Source organism: Sminthopsis crassicaudata, chromosome 3 (assembly GCF_048593235.1).
Source record: "Sminthopsis crassicaudata isolate SCR6 chromosome 3, ASM4859323v1, whole genome shotgun sequence".
Lineage (NCBI taxonomy): Eukaryota > Metazoa > Chordata > Mammalia > Dasyuromorphia > Dasyuridae > Sminthopsis > Sminthopsis crassicaudata.
This window is the reverse complement of record NC_133619.1, coordinates 66,427,033-66,432,363: the sequence shown is the minus strand read 5'-3', so window position 1 is coordinate 66,432,363 and position 5,331 is coordinate 66,427,033. Positions and strand designations below refer to the sequence as shown.

General features: G+C 36.6%; 1 pseudogene; it reads left to right on the top strand.

Annotated features, from left to right (window-relative positions):
• Positions 1 to 2,440: 2,440 nt before the first annotated feature.
• On the top strand, positions 2,441 to 4,776 carry LOC141561874 (ubiquitin carboxyl-terminal hydrolase 14-like; annotated as a pseudogene).
• The last annotated feature ends 555 nt before the right edge of the window (positions 4,777 to 5,331 follow it).

Here is a 5,331-nt window from a genome sequence, read left to right as displayed (position 1 = left end):
AGACCTCAATAAATAAGAGAATAAGAACTCATGAGAGGCAAGGAATTGATCCCCTCTACCAGACTTCCAACCCTAGGAAAACACTCATATAAACAACATCTGGGCCAAAGTCCTGATCAAGAGGAAGCCAAGAATGAGCATAGGATTGTGAAAGAATGTGAAAAACATGGGAGACTTCCAGGATTATTGGAGCAAGTGGAAGGCTGCTAATGCTGCCTTGACTAATAAGAAATCCCTGACTTGGAAGAGAAAATACAAATCCCATCCTCCCTGCTACTTCCCAGTAAATTCTAACCATGAAACCAGTGTTTTCCATTGCCTATAACTCCTTATGACAAAAAGTATCCTCACTCACTAACAGTCATTTGTGGAAACTTAGGCTATAGGTTAGTGTGTCTGAAGAAAGCTTTTACCCCACAAAGATCAGAAGAATCAAACATTCAGAGATAGAAGCAAACTAAAGGAGAAAGGTATCTGGTCAATGAGTGACTGGGATGATATCTGATGTCCCTGGAGAAATAATTAAGGATGTCATTCATATAGAACTAACTCAGGATAGCAGATCTCATTCTTAGGAGGAGAACACACAAATGAGAGATCTCATAGGTCTTTTTATGAGGTTGAGGGATAAAAGAGAGAAGGGAAAAAGGAAGGGGAAGTAGCTGTGGGATCTGTGATTCCATAGGTCTAAGCAACTTCTTATCAAGGAAATTCTCTCAATCAAAACTGTTATCTGAGAATTATCTGAGAACACAGTGGTTAAGTGACTTGCTTAAGAGACTGGAGGGCATTTATTTACTATATATAAATGCATCAGATATAGACAACAGGTATTATATAACATGTAACATCATGTAATCTATGTGAAATTTACATATGCCTCTGGTATAATTTGCCAGAATTTGTCTATTCTAACTGGGAAGAAAACTATTATAGATAACAAATCTTTCTCTCCATCAGGCACAAGAAGTACCAGGAGGAGTTCTGGGCTTCTGCTCCTTCCTCTCGTGGATATTTTGGGCAGCTGATCTTGGGAAATTTGAATAATCCGTAGCAGCTACTCTGGAATCATGGAGGACTAAGAAATGGTTGGGAAGATTATAGGATCCACTCCTTGAATCTCCAGACCCCATAGAAATCACTGATGCAGGTGGGAAATAATAATTCACCCAGACGTTAAGGAAGAGAAGATGTAAATTGCAATGTCACTTTAAAGCCATATGGCACCTAGAGAGAGGTTTACTTGTAGGGAGCAAGGAGAAAGGGTTTTTCATACGCTTGACACTTTTTCTGTATATGAGAGGGGTTCAAAAACAAAGGTATTTGTCATTCTGAGCTCAGACTATGATCAGGTAGCAGTTCTTTCTAATCTTGTCACTATCTCCAGACATAGTTGAATACACAGGTTGAAGGCAGCTATGACTCTTGCCAACATCAACATGTCCAGAGTAAAACTGATGTCTTCTTAGTGAGATTATGAGGAAGTACTAGAAATGCCACACACTGACCCTGCCAAGCTTTCTCAAGGTTCATTGATCCCAACATAGTTCATAGTATGAGATTAAAATGCCCTGAGGTAATTTTTTTTTTTTTAGTTTACTTATTTTTAATACATATTGTTTTATAAATCATGTTGGGAGAGGAAAATCAGAGCAAATGGGAAAAACCACCGGAGAGATTAAAAAAAAAAAAGAAATGAACATAGCATGTGTTGATTTACATTCAGTCTCCTTAGTTCTGTTTGCAGATATTTTCTGCCCAAAATCTATGAGAATTCCTTTGAATCACTGAATTATTGAGAAAAATTAAACTTTTCATATTGATCATCCCACATCTTGCTGTTATTGTGTACAATGTATTCCTTGTTCTGCTTATTTCACTCAGCATCAGTTCATGTAAACCTTTCCAGGCTTTTATATATATATATATAAAACAATAATATTCCATTATCTGAGATAAATTTTTTATTGTTCCCCTCTAATAACTATTGGGAGCAACAAACCAGAGAAATTAGAAGTATACTTTGGACAGTGGTTTTAAGAGCAAAATAGTGAAACACTTCACTTTAGGGATTATCTAGCCCTTACCTAGAAAAGAATTCCCTCAACAATATCATCAGCAAGTTGTCATTCAGTCTTTTGCTAAGCAACTGGATTGTTCAATAGCTAGAGCAGTGGTTCTAGAACCAGGAAGATCTAAGTTCAAATCTGATCTCAGATGCTGTGTGACCCTGAACAAAATTCTTAAATCTTTATCTCAGTTTCCCCAACTGTAAAAGGGGTATAATACCCTCCCACACTTGTAGTGAAGATCAAATGAGATAATATTTGTAAAGTGTGGTTGCTGCCAGATCTCCAACCAAGTCCAAGCCACTACCACTGCAGCTACAGTCTCTCCTGCTCTCCCTTGTTTTCCCTCCCTTCCTCCATAGCCTCCAGTCATGGCCTTCATGTGCCATCACTTCCCCCATCCATGCTGCTCTTTTCAGTTTGATGGTATGGAACTGAAAATTGAGGAACCTCTCATGGTATTAAAGGCTTAGTTTTTTGCACTGAGTGGAGTCCAAACTGCTAGACAGAAATATACCATGAAAGGAGTCACATCTGAAAGATGGAGGAAACCTCAAGATAAAGAGTAGAATGACTGTTAATGAGGGGATCAGCAGATGCTTAGCCTGAGGAACCTGTAGCTAGAATTGTTTTCTCAGAAGACACGATGGAAGAACAGCTAGCATCTGCTATGGAATTGCCACCTGGATTGACAAATCTTGGCAATACTTGTTACATGAATGCTACAGTTCAATGTATCCGCTCTGTGCCAGAACTTAAAGATGCCCTTAAGATATATGAGGGTGCCTTCGAGTTCAAGGGAAATGGCACCAAATACACTATATCAGTGCAGCCCTTAGAGATTTGTTTGATTCCATGGACAAAACTTCCTTCAGTATCCCACCTATTAATTCTACTGCAGTTTTTTGGCTATGGTTTTCCCACAGTTTGCAGAGAAAAGTGATCAAGGACAATATTTTCAACAGAATAATAATGAATGTTGGATACAAATGATGCAAGCACTGTAACAAAAATTGGAAGTTTTAGAAGGTGATTCTGTTATTGAGACAGAAAATGCATCATCATCTGCAGCAGCCCAAGCACTTTCTATTTTTTTAATTGTAGTAAGTTTATTTAGTTTCAATACACATTGCTTTATGAATCATGTTGGCAGAGAAAAATCAGAGCAAAAGGAACACACTATAGGAGAAATTTAAAAAAAAAAAAGAAAAAAAAGAAAAAAGAAGTGAACATAGCATGTGTTGATTTACAGTCTCCTTAGATCTTTTTTTCTGGACAGTCTATTAGAATCGCTTCTGATCACTGAACAGCTAAGAAGAACAAAGGGTTTCATACTTCATCACACATTTTTGCTGTTATTGTGTACAATGAATGTATTCTTGGTTCTGCTTGTTTTACTCACCATCAGTTCATGTAAATCTTTCCAAGCCATTCTACAATCATCCAAGCATCTTCTAAAAAGAAAAGTTTAATCAATAAGTGGTATTGAGTTTGAAACCACCATGAAATGTACAAAGACTGAAGAAGAAAAAGCCAACAAAGGGAAGGAAAACCAGCCCCAGCTCAGCTGTTTTATCAAGTATCTATTTACAAGACTTAGATTGAGATTTCAGGAAGAAATATTCAAATGGTCTCCCACATTGCAAAGAAATGCATGATACATAAAATGTTCCAAGGTTAGCCGACTATATTCTTGCCTTTCTATTCTGATGGTTTGATTTTTTTTTTCTCCTGAGACAATTGAGATTAAGTGACTTGCCCAGGGTCACACAGCTAGGAAGTGTTAAGTGTCTGAGACTCAGATTTGAAGTCCTCTTGACTTAAGATCTGGTGCTCTATCCACTGTACCAACTAGTGCCCCAGTTTGATTTTTTTTTTTTTTTTAAAGAGAAGGATGTTAAATTTCCTTTTATGTTGGATGTATATGAACTGTATACACCAGAACTTCAAGGGAAAAATAGTCTCCTTTCTGTCAAAATTCTTTTTTTTTTTCTGAGTAATTTAATACTTTTATTATTTATAGGTCATTCATTCAGTCTTCTCTGGACTAAGTCCAATTCTGGGTTTAACATAATGTCCTTCTTCAGGACTAGTTCAAAATATAGAAATAGATAGATAGATAGATAGATAGATAGATAGATAGATAGATAGATAGATAGATAATTGATGGATGGATGGATAGATAGATAGATAGATAGATGGATATCTAGCTACCAAAAAAAAAAAAAAAAACCCAAACTCTATCCATAGATAACTATAGATCTAGACAAGCATTGTTGTTTCACTTTTCAGTTTGTGACCCCATTTGGGATTTTCTTGGCAAAGCTTTTAGAGTAGTTTGCCACTTCCTTCTCCAGTTTATTTTACAGATGAGGAAACTGAGGTAAACATAGTTAAGTGATTGCCCAGGATCATACAGCTAGTAAGTATCTGAGGCCAGATTTGAATTCACATAGATGAGTCCTTTGACCCATGGGTTGATGCTCTATCCACTGTGTCATTTAGCCTGTCTTAAAACAAATAGATGTAGGTGTATGTAAATGGATCAACTCAATCACCAAACTACCAGCTAATCTAGTTTTTTTTTGTTTGTTTTTTTGTTTTTTTGTTTTTTTAAGCCTCTCTCTTCCTGTTCCAGAAGTCGATTAAGCTCAAGCTTAATAGGCAACAGAAGTGGTTATATGAAATAGATTCAGGAGAGCAATAGATTGTAAAATAATATTACATAAAAATAGTATAATAGAGAGTCAAGCATGAAGTAATTATGTCATAGGTATTCATCACAGGTTAGCAAGATATAGATTAGGATGACTGGAAATGGCCTGAAGCAGTGTGAAACTTTAACCCTTTTAAGTTAAAATCTTTCCCGGGTCTTAGTTTATTGAAAGCAATACACATTCAGTGATTAAGATTAGATAATAAATGAGTCAAAGAATGATTTCTTTTATAAACTGAGAGGGGAAGACTCTCTAGGTTTCTGGCCAAAATAGAAATAATTGCTATTTATAACAACTGGGAGCCTTCAGGGTCCAAACTCATTAATCCAACCCAAGCCCAAAAAGGGCTGTGTCCTTGATCCAGTCAGATTTGGTCTGAGACGTATTATTGGCTAAACAATGACAGCCAGAGAGATTTTAGTTTAAGGCATTGTTCTTAAGAAAGAAATATAGTCTGTAACCCCCAAGATGTCTTTAGAAATTTCAATAATCAAAATTTGCATTACTTTGGGCAGGGTAGCTGCAGGCAAGGCTTGGACATTCTG